This window comes from Anomaloglossus baeobatrachus (genome assembly GCF_048569485.1).
Source record: "Anomaloglossus baeobatrachus isolate aAnoBae1 chromosome 5 unlocalized genomic scaffold, aAnoBae1.hap1 SUPER_5_unloc_14, whole genome shotgun sequence".
Lineage (NCBI taxonomy): Eukaryota > Metazoa > Chordata > Amphibia > Anura > Aromobatidae > Anomaloglossus > Anomaloglossus baeobatrachus.
In genome coordinates this window covers 757,467-771,066 of record NW_027441789.1, presented here as the reverse complement: position 1 = coordinate 771,066, position 13,600 = coordinate 757,467, and the positions used below count along the sequence as shown (strand labels likewise).

Sequence of the window (13,600 nt, the reverse complement as noted above, 5' to 3'; positions counted from 1 at the left end):
TTGGCTGGCACAGCGCTTCCTTCTTGTCCTTCCACACAAAGCGGTGATAGAGGATGTGTTCACACACTCCTGTTAGTCGCGTGTACTTCGACTCGCACTGTAGTACTGTTAGCATCATGCTCCGCTAGTGGTTGTAGAACCGCACTAGCTGTTTTTTTCTGGACAGCGTGTGTAGCTAAAAGAAAAGAGAGTTATAGTTGTGTCAGAAACATGTGAAACAATGTGAAGATTGCATGTATAAAGACTGTATACAAATATCTAAATACATACTTACAGCTGTGAGTCGGTGAAGTGATAGTTGATGTCACCATATTAGTTGTTGCAGCAGCGGCTGCTGTTGTGGGAATACTTGCTTTCCTAGGGGAGGTGGGTGCATTTTCTTTTGAAAATAAGCTTTTCTTCCACATCAGTTTATGGTCTATGAATAAAATATATAACCATTAGTCTGTGGCAAAAATTCATTTCTTTTGCCCACGACCATTACTGAGTACTCATTACATTTTCTATTCGCCGGGATCAGGTGTAGTGGCGTGCCACATTTTTTAGCTGGTGTAGGAGTCTGATGGGTGCCAGTCCCGTAGTCCGGATGCAAAACATCTGTATAAAATTTAGTATGTATGTATGTATGTATGTATGTATGTATGTATGTATGTATATATTATATATATACACACACACACACACACACACATACATGCATACATACATACAACTTACCGGCGATAGCCTGTAGTAAATTAATATTGCTTGTAGCAGCACTAGAATTAGCACCAGTCCGTGCCCCTGCCACAGTCATGTTGCTAGCATCACACTCCATAGCGCTTAATAACATAGGGTCAAGATCAAAATCCATAAAGTCAACTTAAGAAAGAAAGAAATAATATAAAAATAATATTCAATGCAAACCCGACAGATACATAATGAATTAGTATTTACTCCACCACACATATATAAATATATAGCTATATATGCAGCTTACCGCACATAGTCTGCTGTAAATTAGTCCCGCTTGCTCACAGACTAGTATTAGCATCAGTTACCACCGCTGCACCCGCATCAGCACCAACATCATCACTCATAGCACGTAAAAATACATCGGAAACACTGCAGTCCATAAAGTGTCATCTTAAACAAGAAAGAGATACATATAAAAGTAGTATACTATGCAATTTTTCAACCAGGATGATGTAACATTTACAGTTCTATTCAGAATAATACATACCAAATTGTTGGGCATTGGGAAGGCTATCATCAAATTGATCCATAAAATATTGAACTTCCATCTAAAATATTAAGCCTGTGTGAATTTTCCATAGTATTTCATGCAAATCTATACCAAAGGACAAATAGACTTTATATGCTATATAATAAACATTATATATCTATAATGTTGACGTTGTACCTATGCAATATATTAGACAGTTGGATAGATTAAATAGATCCAAATGTTGTTCTACATCATCTAAATTATTGCCAATTACATAACTAGTGTAATGTTAAACACACCAAACATCAAATCACTAGAAACCATACTATGGGATGATAATTAAATAATGTAGGAGAACACAAACACCCTCAGACAGTATAAACAATTGTGCAAATTAAATGAGAACAATTATTAACTAATATATTGAATATATGACTAAATTATAAATAAACTACATTTTACGTGCTACGAATTACAACTACTACTGTTATAAATATAAATAATATAGAAAAAGAAAGTCCAGCTCACCGTGCTGCCTTGCTGAAATAATCCAACGCCTGCGCAAGGAAATGGTTTGGCAACCAATCAATATGGAAGAGAAAAAAGGAGTATATCCAGCGCCAGGAGGGAGAATTAAAAGTGCATTTTATTTGAGTAAACTAATCATAAAAAGTCCAGCAAGAAGAGGCATAAGTCGGATGACCAACAGAACAACGCGTTTCGACGTTATGTCTTACTCATGTTCTGGTAGCAAATGCATTCAGCTTCCCTTTGTCCAAACTCTCCGCTTCCTACAATCAGACACATGTGTTAGTTACTCAGGGCAACTCCCAACAAAATAGTTGTAGGATATCCAGCAGAGAGGAAAGAAAAAGGGAAGACTGGAGTGGATAAAAACATACAATGACACACATGTTAAAATATAAAAATCAAGACAACAATCTTTACAAAATAGTGGGAGAACAGGATGTATATGTACTCCTTAATTCTACACATAGGACATATAATAAATAGCCATTTTATATTTAGGCAATAGACATATAAATATTAAATCAATAGAGAACATGTCAATAGTACAATCCAAGAATTAAGATTAAATAGAATAACATGTATAAATGTCATTATAAAGTTCTCCATAAATATAAGTCAGAGACAGAACACAAGTCAAATGCATATGAATCACATAGAATAAAAATTTGTTATAAAAATGATCCTGAATAGATAAATCTATAACCTCTGGAAACATAAATACATCTACAATTCCATTGTGTGAGGACAATCATCCTATGCATTAATTAAATAACGGGACCATCAGGAAACCATACGGACTAAAAAGGAATTATTTGAAAAAATTCAATTCAAAAAATACCCGCATGGTTAATATTGTAGAATTAAATCCTGACGATGATTTAGGCCATTAGGGTGTCTGGTGCCCAGGGTGAAGATCCAGAAGGATTCCCTGTTGAGGAGTTTCCTTCTGTGATCTCCACCCCGGACTGGTCTATGAACCTGATCTACACCCATAAATTGAAAGCCGCTAACATCACCCCTGTGAACAGATGCAAAGTGTTTTGATACTGCAGAAATTGCGATCGCATTTTGTTTAGTGACATCTGAGAGATGCCTCCTGATCCTAACCTTAAGGGGACCCGTCGTGCAACCAGTATATTGTACCTTGCATATACTACACGTGATCAGATATACAACAAAGGTAGAGTTGCAATTGATTAAAGAGCCTATAGAAAATGTTTTTTGATTCACAATAGAGTGGAAAGTTTTTCCTTTTTGTGCAAAATTACAAGTTTTGCACCTGGTTGCACCACATTTATAAAATCCCTTCAAAGTGATCCAGGAGGATCTCTCGGTGTGCCCATCATCACTCACAAATAAACTTGGTGAAAGTATATTCTTAAGTGTTGGGGCTCGTTTTGCGACACAAACAACATTGCCCTGTATCACTTGTTTCAATACTGGATCATCATTCAATATCGGTAAATATTTTTTCACGATATGTGTGATGGCAGCATATTGGTTACTGTAATTGGTGGAAAAAACAATATTGTTGTTGGTTCTCTTTTTATAAGATAGTTTATTCTTATACAGTAGGTCTTTCCTATTAATTTCACCCACTATTTGTTTAGCTCTATTTAAAACCCAGGGGCGATACCCTCTGTTAGATAATCTATCACAGATCTGACTTTCTTCCCTAATGTAGTCACTAGACTGGGAACAGTTGCATTTTGTACGGATAAGCTCTCCTACTGGGATATTATTTTTGGTATGCAGACTATGGCAGGAATCTGCCGTTAATATAGAACTTGTAGCTGTAGGTTTGCGGTATGGCGTGATTGTGACTAAATCCAAAGAATTTATGGATAATGTGATGTCTAAAAAATTCATAATCTTTGGATGATTATGGAACGTAAACTTTAGATTAAAGTCATTATTATTCATATATGAGACAAATTGCTGTATAATGTCCTGAGGACCTGACCAGATCATAAGCAGATCATCTAGATATCTGCCATACCATTGCAAATATTTTGAAAATGAATTATTGTCAGCATAGAGGAAATCTTTCTCCCACCTCGCCATGACAATATTTGCAAGCGAGGGGGAGAAGCGAGCCCCCATGCAGACTCCTCTGCACTATATATAAAACTTTTTATCAAAGGAAAAATAATTATGTTTTAACAAAAAATCAATTGATGAGATCAAAAAATCCTTTAAGCAGATGTCATAATCACTAAATTTATGTAAGTGCTGGGATAAGCAACGTAGTGCCACATTGTGAGGTATAGATGGGTATAAAGATACCACATCACAGGAGAGCCAACTATAGAAGGGTTTCCAATTGTAACAATCTAAAGCTTTTACCACTTCCTTGGTGTCCCTAATGAAACCCGGTATCTCCAAAATCAGAGGTTGTAGAAACGGATCAATCCATCCCCCCAAGTTTTCCCCCAGTGAACTAATGCCTGAAACTATTGGGCGTAGAGGAGGGGGGAATACATTTGTTGTGGACTTTCGGAAGACAGTGGTAAATTGGTATAACGGGATTCTTATTGAATAAGAAATCCTTCGTTTTATCATTGATAGCTCCCACACACACACCTTCTTCCAAATTTTTCAACAATAAATTATTAAAGTGTCTGGTGGGATCTCTATCTAATTCAATATATGTATCCACATCCTGTAAATCCTGTAAGATCAATTTCTTATACAGACCAGAATTCATTAAGACAATGGCCCCCCCTTTATCTGCCTCCCTAATTGTGAGATCAGAGTTATTTTTTATTTCATTCAAGGCCAATCTTTCCTTATGGGTCAGATTATCTTTAGGGGGAACCATTGTCTCTTTCAATTCTACCAGTTCAGTTACAACAAGCTCCTGAAATATATCCAATATAGCCGGTCGTGACTGAACCGGATAATATTCCCGATTGGAGAGCACAGGGTGAATGGAACTCATAGAATTCGTTGGTGTGATATCAGGGTTAATAGAAAGGAGTCTCAGATCCATAAATGCTTTTTGTTCCCGGAATAAGAGATAGTCCTTACTGTAAAGCTGGGGTCACACTAAACGACAGCGACAACGACGTCTCAGTTACGTCACCATTTTCTGTGACCTAGCAGCGACCTTGTAAGTCGCTGTTATGATCGCTGCTTAGCTGTCAAACACAGCAGCCGAAGCAGCGATCATAACGACACGCGTCGCTGTTCTGCAACATGTGCAGAGAGCAGGGAGCCGCGCACACTGAGCGCTGGCTCCCTGCTCTCCTAGCTACAGTACACATCGGGTTAATTACACGATGTGTACTGCAGCTACATGTGCAGAGAGCAGGAGCCGGCGCTGGCAGCGTGAGAGCGGCGGAGGCTGGTAACGAAGGTAAATATCGGGTAACCACCTTGGTTACTCGATGTTTACCTTGGTTACAGCTTACCGCAGCTGCCAGATGCCGGCTCCTGCTCCCTGCTCGCTTCATTTCGTCGCTCTCTCGCTGTCACACACAGCGATCTGTGCGTCACAGCGGGAGAGCGACGACCAAAAAATGAAGCTGGACATTCAGCAACGAGCGGCGACCTCACAGCAGGGGCCAGCTCGTTGCTGGATGTCACACACAGCGACAGCGACGGGACGTCGCTGCAACGTCACAGAAAATGGTGACGTAGCAGCAACGTCGTTGTCGCTGTGTGTGACACCACCTTAAGAGATGTCTGTCTCAATATTGTCCTGTAGTGAAGAATTCTCTTTGTTAGCATCAAAAAAAGGCATTTAAGCGTAACATTACGAGCAAATTTATTTAAGTCCAATATAGTCTGGAAAATGTTAAAGTTGATATTGGGAGCAAATCCCAGCCCCTTACTCAGCAATGATATCTGTTCTCCAGACAGGACATAGCTGGACAGATTCCAGACAGGAATAGTTAATATCTCCGATTTTGATTGTGGGCAGAATAAATTCTGATGTTTCCTGCCCGCTCGTCTTGTCCGTTTTTTGACTTGTTCTTATAGGGGACTTGTGTTGGATAGTTGGACTTGTACTGTTTAGAACGAGTGGTGATACCTGATGCATCTAGTGAGGTGTAGGATAGATCTGTAGCTCCATCAGAAGTGGAGGCTAGGGATACATCCCCAGTAGAGTCAGAATTATCAAAGTTGACTCTATTAAAGGTAGATTGACGTCTCCTTCTTATAATAGATCTCGGTTTGTAGTTCCAAGTATAAACCTCATTCTTGGCATAGTCATTGGAGTCCCTCATAAATTTTTTCTTTTTGATATCCATGATGTTGCCCTCCAATTTAGACAATTTGGATTTAATTTTGTCATAGGATTTTTTAAAATCATCCAACCGATTGAATTTTTTGAGGGAGTCCTGAATGTTCACAATATTGGATTTAATTTGAACAAGTTCCAATTCCTCCTGTTTAATAATTAAGTGCATCAGTTTAATGGAACAATCACTCAGAATGGTGTTCCAGCTTGTAATAACTTCAGTATTATATTTACTGGTGGGAAATTTCTTTAATCGTAAACCTCTGGGTATCATACCTTTATCGATGCAAGTCTTTAATGAGGTTGAATCCCACCAGGTCTTGAGCTCTTTCACCAAATTACGTTCTAAGTCCAAGATATGTTCTTGAAATGAATCCTGTTCTGAAGCAGGTAAATTCTCCGTCATGTTTCCAGCCATATTAAATATTTGTGCCACCTTCGAAAGTCTTTGCGAGTAATCATCCTTATCCATAGGGAAATCCACATTCGGTTCCGACATGCCAAAAAGAAGTAGAAACCAATCCTATGGTAAATTATACTGCAGTCGGGAGCACCGGAGAAAAGCCGATTTGAGTCAATAGAAAAAGAAAGTCCAGCTCACCGTGCTGCCTTGCTGACATAATCCAACGCCTGCGCAAGGAAATGGTTTGGCAACCAATCAATATGGAAGAGAAAAAAGGAGTATATCCAGCGCCAGGAGGGAGAATTAAAAGTGCATTTTATTTGAGTAAATTAATCATAAAAAGTCCAGCAAGAAGAGGCATAAGTCGGATGACCAACAGAACAACGCGTTTCGACGTTATGTCTTACTCATGTTCTGGTAGCAAATGCATTCAGCTTCCCTTTGTCCAAACTCTCCGCTTCCTACAATCAGACACACATGTGTTAGTTACTCAGGGCAACTCCCAACAAAATAGTTGTAGGATATCCAGCAGAGAGAAAAGAAAAAGGGAAGACTGGAGTGGATAAAAACATACAATGACACACATGTTAAAATATAAAAATCAAGACAACAATCTTTACAAAATAGTGGGAGAACAGGAAATATAAATACTGTTACCAGGGCTGTATTTTGCCTTCATGCTGCCCTAGGCACTTTAAGTGGTCGCGCCCCTTATTGACAACGTAAAACTGAGTTTTCGCACACGACATCTGTTTAAGGCAGATCTACTCTGTAAAACACTTTAAGGCTATGTGCGCACGTTGCGTACAGTTCACTGCAGAAATTTCTGCAGCGATCTGAAGAGCACATGTGCGCTTCTAATCGCTGCAGAAAATGTCCGTAGTGAGCGCCGATTCCATGCGCTCTGCCTGCAGCTCCTGCCATAGACAGAGCAGGAGCTGCCGGAAAAGCGCAGGAAAGAAGTGACATGTCACTTCTTTTTACGCAGCGCTTCGGCAGTAGCCGAAGCGCTGCACTCTAAAGCGCCATGTGCGCACGGCCCCTGCACAATCTCCATAGACTGTGCAGGGGACGCAGGACGCATGCAGTTACGCTGCGCTACAAAGCGCAGCGTAACTGCATGTATTTGCGCAACGTGCGCACATAGCCTAAAAAGTATCAATGAGAAACGAAGGGCACTAACCCCCCCCCCAATGGGGATCACCACGGGCACATCAAAACATAGCATGGGTATAAAATATTTCCACCACACCGTCCCCACTTATATACTGTGACTGTCACACTGCCCCTAATAAACTACACATTGCCCTCCCTTATAAATTATACCCACCACACCTTCCTCAATTATGAAATATGATCTGTACATTGTCCTCACATCATGCTGCCCCCTCCTCACAATGTCCCATGCATGCTGCCCCCTCCTCACAGTGTCCCATGCATGCTGCCCCCTCCTCACAGTGTCCCATGCATGCTGCCCCCTCCTCACAATGTCCCATGCATGCTGCCCCCTCCTCACAATGTCCCATGCATGCTGCCCCCTCCTCACAGTGTCCCATGCATGCTGCCCCCTCCTCACAATGTCCCATGCATGCTGCCCCCTCCTCACAATGTCCCATGCATGCTGCCCCCTCCTCACAATGTCCCATGCATGCTGCCCCATCCTCACAGTGTCCCATGCATGCTGCCCCCTCCTCACAGTGTCCCATGCATGCTGCCCCCTCCTCACAGTGTCCCATGCATGCTGCCCCCTCCTCACAGTGTCCCATGCATGCTGCCCCCTCCTCACAGTGTCCCATGCATGCTGCCCCCTCCTCATAATGTCCCATGCATGCTGCCCCCTCCTCACAATGTCCCATGCATGCTGCCCCCTCCTCACAATGTCCCATGCATGCTGCCCCCTCCTCACAATGTCCCATGCATGCTGCCCCCTCCTCACAATGTCCCATGCATGCTGCCCCCTCCTCACAATGTCCCATGCATGCTGCCCCATCCTCACAGTGTCCCATGCATGCTGCCCCCTCATCACAGTGTCCCATGCATGCTGCCTCCTCCTCACAGTGTCCCATGCATGCTGCCCCCTCCTCACAGTGTCCCATGCATGCTGCCCCCTCCTCACAGTGTCCCATGCATGCTGCCCCCTCCTCACAATGTCCCATGCATGCTGCCCCCTCCTCACAATGTCCCATGCATGCTGCCCCCTCCTCACAATGTCCCATGCATGCTGCTCCCTCCTCACAATGTCCCATGCATGCTGCCCCCTCCTCACAATGTCCCATGCATGCTGCCCCCTCCTCACAATGTCCCATGCATGCTGCCCCCTCCTCACAATGTCCCATGCATCCTGCCCCCTCCTCACAATGTCCCATGCATGCTGCCCCATCCTCACAGTGTCCCATGCATGCTGCCCCCTCATCACAGTGTCCCATGCATGCTGCCCCCTCCTCACAGTGTCCCATGCATGCTGCCCCCTCCTCACAGTGTCCCATGCATGCTGCCCCCTCCTCACAGTGTCCCATGCATACTGCCCCCTCCTCACAGTGTCCCATGCATGCTGCCCCGTCCTCACAGTGTCCCATGCATGCTGCCCCCTCCTCAAAATGTCCCATGCATGCTGCCCCCTCCTCACAGTGTCCCATGCATGCTGCCCCCTCCTCACAGTGTCCCATGCATGCTGCCCCCTCCTCACAGTGTCCCGTGCATGCTGCCCCCTCCTCACAGTGTCCCGTGCATGCTGCCCCCTCCTCACAGTGTCCCGTGCATGCTTCCCCTCTCCATGAGCTCCTAATGCTGCCTTCCTCTTTTCCATAATGACACCTCCATGCTGCCCCATTCATCATACTAAGACCACCACACTAGCGCTTATGCTGAGACCCACACACACACACTACCCCACTCTTGATATTGACTCCCCCTACATTGTTCCACTCCATACTGAGCCCACACATGCTGCCCCTTCTCCATAATGAGCTCACAATGCTGCCCCCCTCTTATTCTGAGTCCTTACACTCCCCCCCCATCGATATTGTCATTGCACTATCCCTCAACCCTTGTCCTCTGTCTCTAGCATTGGCCCCTCTCTCCCATTCCCCCAGCAGCAGCCTCTCTCCCCCCGCCTCCAGCAGCAGCCTCTCCCCCAGCATCAGCCTCTCTCCCCCAGCCTCCCCCAGCATCAGCCTCTCTCCCCCCAGCCTCCCTCAGCATCAGCCTCCTCTGGCATCAGCCTCTCTCCTCCCAGCCTCCCCCAGCATGAGCCTCCTCCAGCATCAGCCTCTCTCCTCCCAGCCTCCCCCAGCATGAGCCTCCTCCAGCATCAGCCTCTCTCCTCCCAGCCTCCCCCAGCATGAGTCTCCTCTAGCATCAGCCTCTCTCCTCCCAGCCTCCCCCAGCATCAGCCTCCCTGCTCCCAGCATCAGCCTCCCTCCTCCCAGCCCCCCTCCTCCAAGCCTCCCCCAGCATCAGCCTCCCAGCCTCCCTGAGCATCAGCCTCCCTCCTCCAAGCCTCCCCCTCCCAGCCTCCCACAGCATCAGCCTCCCTCCTCCCAGCCTCCCGCAGCATCAGCCTCCCTCCTCCCAGCCTCCCTCCTCCCAGCCTCCCCCAGCATCAGCCTCCCTCCTCCCAGCCTCCCCCAGCATCAGCCTCCCTCCTCCCAGCCTCCCCCAGTATCAGCCTCCCTTTTCCCAGCCTCCCCCAGCATCAGCCTCCCTTCTCCCAGCCTCCCCCAGCATCAGCCTCCCTTCTCCCAGCCTCCCCCAGCATCAGCCTCCCTTTTCCCAGCCTCCCCCAGCATCAGCCTCCCCCAGCATCAGCCTCTCTCCTCCCAGCCTCCCCCAGCATCAGCCTCTCTCCTCCCAGCCTCCCACAGCATCAGCCTCTCTCCTCCCAGCCTCCCACAGCATCAGCCTCTCTCCTCCCAGCCTCCCACAGCATCAGCCTCCCTCCTCCCAGCCTCCCCCAGCATCAGCCTCCCTCCTCCCAGCCTCCCCCAGCATCAGCCTCCCTCCTCCCAGCCTCCCCCAGCATCAGCCTCCCTCCTCCCAGCCTCCCCCAGCATCAGCCTCCCTTCTCCCAGCCTCCCCCAGCATCAGCCTCCCTCAGCATCAGCCTCCCTCAGCATCAGCCTCCCTCCTCCAAGCCTCCCCCTCCCCCTCCCAGCCTCCCCAAGCATCAGCCTCCCTCCTCCCAGCCTCCCTCAGCATCAGCCTCCCTCCTCCAAGCCTCACCTTCCCCCTCCCAGCCTCCCCCAGCATCAGCCTCTCTCCTCCCAGCCTCCCCCAGCCTCAGCCTCTCTCCTCCCAGCCTCCCCCAGCCTCAGCCTCCCTCCTCCCAGCATCAGCCTCCCTCCTCCCAGCCTCCCCCAGCATCAGCCTCCCTCCTCCCAGCCTCCCCCAGCATCAGCCTTCCTCCACCCAGCCTCCCCCAGCATCAGCCTCCCTCAGCATCAGCCTCCCTCCTCCAAGCCTCCCTCAGCATCAGCTTCCCTCCTCCAAGCCTCACCCTCCCAGCCTCCCCCAGCATCAGCCTCTCTCCTCCCAGCCTCCCCCAGCATCAGCCTCCCTCCTCCCTCAGCATCAGCCTCCCTCCTCCCAGCCTCCCCCAGCATCAGCCTCCCTCCTCCCAGCCTCCCTCAGCATCAGCCTCCCTCCTCCCCCAGCCTCAGTCTCCCTCCTCCCCCAGCCTCAGCCTCCCTCCTCCCCCAGCCTCCCTCCTCCCCCAGCCTCAGCCTCCCTCCTCCCTCAGCCTCCCTCCTCCAAGTCTCCCTCAGCATCAGCTTCCCTCCTCCAAGCCTCCCCCTCCCCCTCCCAGCCTCCCCCAGCATCAGCCTCCCTCAGCATCAGCCTCCCTCAGCATCAGCCTCCCCCTCCCAGCCTCCCCCAGAATCAGCCTCTCTTCTCCCAGCCTCCCCCCCACCTTCAGCCTCTCTCTCCCCCCAGCCTCAGCCTCTCTCTCCCCCCAGCCTTAGCCTCTCTCTCCCGCCAGCCTTAGCCTCTCTCTCCCCCCAGCCTCCCCCCAGCCTCAGCCTCTCTCCCCCCAGCCTCAGCCTCCCTCTCTTCCCAGACTCCCCCCAGCCTCAGCTTCTTTCTCTTCCCAGCCTCTCTCTCTTCCCAGCCTCCCCCCAGCCTCAGCCTCTCTCTCTTCCCAGCCTCCCCCCAGCCTCAGCCTCTCTCTTCCCAGCCTCCCCCCAGTCTCAGCCTCTCTCTTCCCAGCCTCCCCCCAGTCTCTCTCTCTTCCCAGCCTCAGCCTCTCTCTCTTCCCAGCCTCCCCTCAGCCTCTCTCTTCCCAGCCTCCCTCTCTTCCCAGCCTCCCCCCAGCCTCTCTCTCTTCCCAGCCTCCCCCAGCCTCAGCCTCTCTCCCCCCAGCCTCCCCTTGCATGATTACAGTGGACAAAAAGAGGCATCGCAATTTGCAACGATCATCAACTAACCTGTAAGGAGCCCATACATTCTAGGCTCTGCCTCTGCCTTACCTGCTCCTGTGCTCGCCGCCCTGCTCTGGCTGGCTCCTCTCCTGGCTTGCTCCAGCTGCAGACGCGTCCTCCTCCGCGGCGTGTGTCATCTGCAGCATTGGACGCTGCAGCACGGGGCAGTGAGCTGACTGTCGCGCCCGCGCGCCTCTGACCCCGGAAGTGCAGGCCATGGAACTTCCGGGGTTAGTCAGCTCACTATGCCTGGCGCCCGCCATGTATTTAAATAGACAGCAGAAGTGCGCCTGTCCTCCCTCCCAACCCCCCCTTCCCCCCCCCACCGGAACACAGCCGAGTGTAACGGAGGGAGGGACGGGGGGCGGGGATGTAAAAAAAAAAAAAAAAAAAAAAAAAATTTATATATATATTTTTTTTTTTTTTGCTGCCAGAAAGTGCCGCCCCCCGCAACGTGCCGCCCTAGGCACGGGACCACGGGTGCCTAGTGGCAAATACGGCCCTGACTGTTACATTAAACATCGCTGGAATTAATGCTGCAACTATATAGACTTAATAAGGACAAATGGTTACAATATTAGGCGCTAAAAGTTAAATAAGTTAATACTCACTTTTAGGCCTGATGGTTTCACCTTTGTCTTGTCAGCTAGTGTTCTTCTGCAAGGTAGTTTGGCTAGTGCTACTTTAAGGCCATGTGCCCACGGGAGCTTGATTCTGCGGATTTTGCCACGGAAAACCTGTGGCTTTATCTGGATTTTCCAGATAAATCCGCAGGTTTTAGCATGTACAGACACTCTCCATCTTATCCTATGGGACATGGGGAGTGTCTGTGTCCACGTTACGGAATGTGCGACTGCGGAATATGTTGCGGATATCCCGCAGCCGCACATAACAGCATGTCAATTATTCCTGCGGATTTACCTGCAGATGGTCCCATACTTACATGCCTTGATAGCAGACACCCGGCTTTCCCTCGGTGCACAGGAGGCTGGAGCGCGGTGGATCCATGAGCAGGAAGGAGGAGGTGGGCGGGGCCTGCACGAGCTCCGGTCATGTGACAGCCAGAGCTAGTTCAGGCCCACCCACCTTCTCCTGCACAGTGTAGAGACGCTGACAGATGACGGAGAGAAGTGCTGTGTGATGGAGGTAAGTATGAACTCCCCCGATCACTGCAGCACTTGTTCTGCATTGAGGATGCAGTGCTGAAGTCATGGTACTGTATCCTCAATGCAGAATGCCCGCAGGATATCCGCACGACATTCCGCAAATAAACTGCAGCATTGAAACAGACAAAGTTGTGCTGCGGTTTTCTGGGAGCTCCTGTGGAATCTCCTGCGGATATAACCACAGGACACTTTCCCTCGTGGGCACATAGCCTAAGGCTGTATATATACTGTATATACACCTTCCAGCAGAGCACACACCTCTATATAAGCCCATACGAACAGCCCATGCCACCTCTGTAACGCCCAATTACGCTAGCTCACACTATCCAAACTTAATAAAAAGATATTGGTAGTCTATAAAAAGATATAAAATGGTAATGAAATGCTAACAAAGAGCAATAATGAGATATCAAAGTTAATAAAATATTAAAGTCAATAAAAGAAAATATATTTTTCAAGGAATATTTATATTAGAACACACTTTTAATATCATTTATACTGCTGAATTTCTGATAGAGACATTCAGGTCTTGATTCGCATCACATAACTTATTTATTCAGTCATGGGGTCTCGGCGTTGTGAAAAAAATATTACAAAAACAGTATTTCGACCCTAAAAATGTTGGTTCCT

The 13,600-nt window shown here is 47.9% G+C and overlaps 1 long non-coding RNA gene across 2 annotated transcripts; it reads right to left on the bottom strand.

The window, feature by feature from the left end:
* Window positions 1-320: 320 nt before the first annotated feature.
* On the bottom strand, window positions 321-12,816 carry LOC142258851 (uncharacterized). 2 transcript variants are annotated; one of them, XR_012727891.1, is made up of 4 exons: window positions 1,736-1,824; window positions 1,223-1,283; window positions 980-1,125; window positions 321-418 (listed from the first exon to the last, which is right to left on the bottom strand). It is a non-coding gene; the product is annotated as an uncharacterized LOC142258851 (long non-coding RNA). The 2 variants fall into 2 exon arrangements; XR_012727890.1 differs by lacking the exons at window positions 980-1,125; window positions 1,736-1,824 and adding an exon at window positions 12,748-12,816.
* Between the last annotated feature and the right edge of the window lie 784 nt (window positions 12,817-13,600).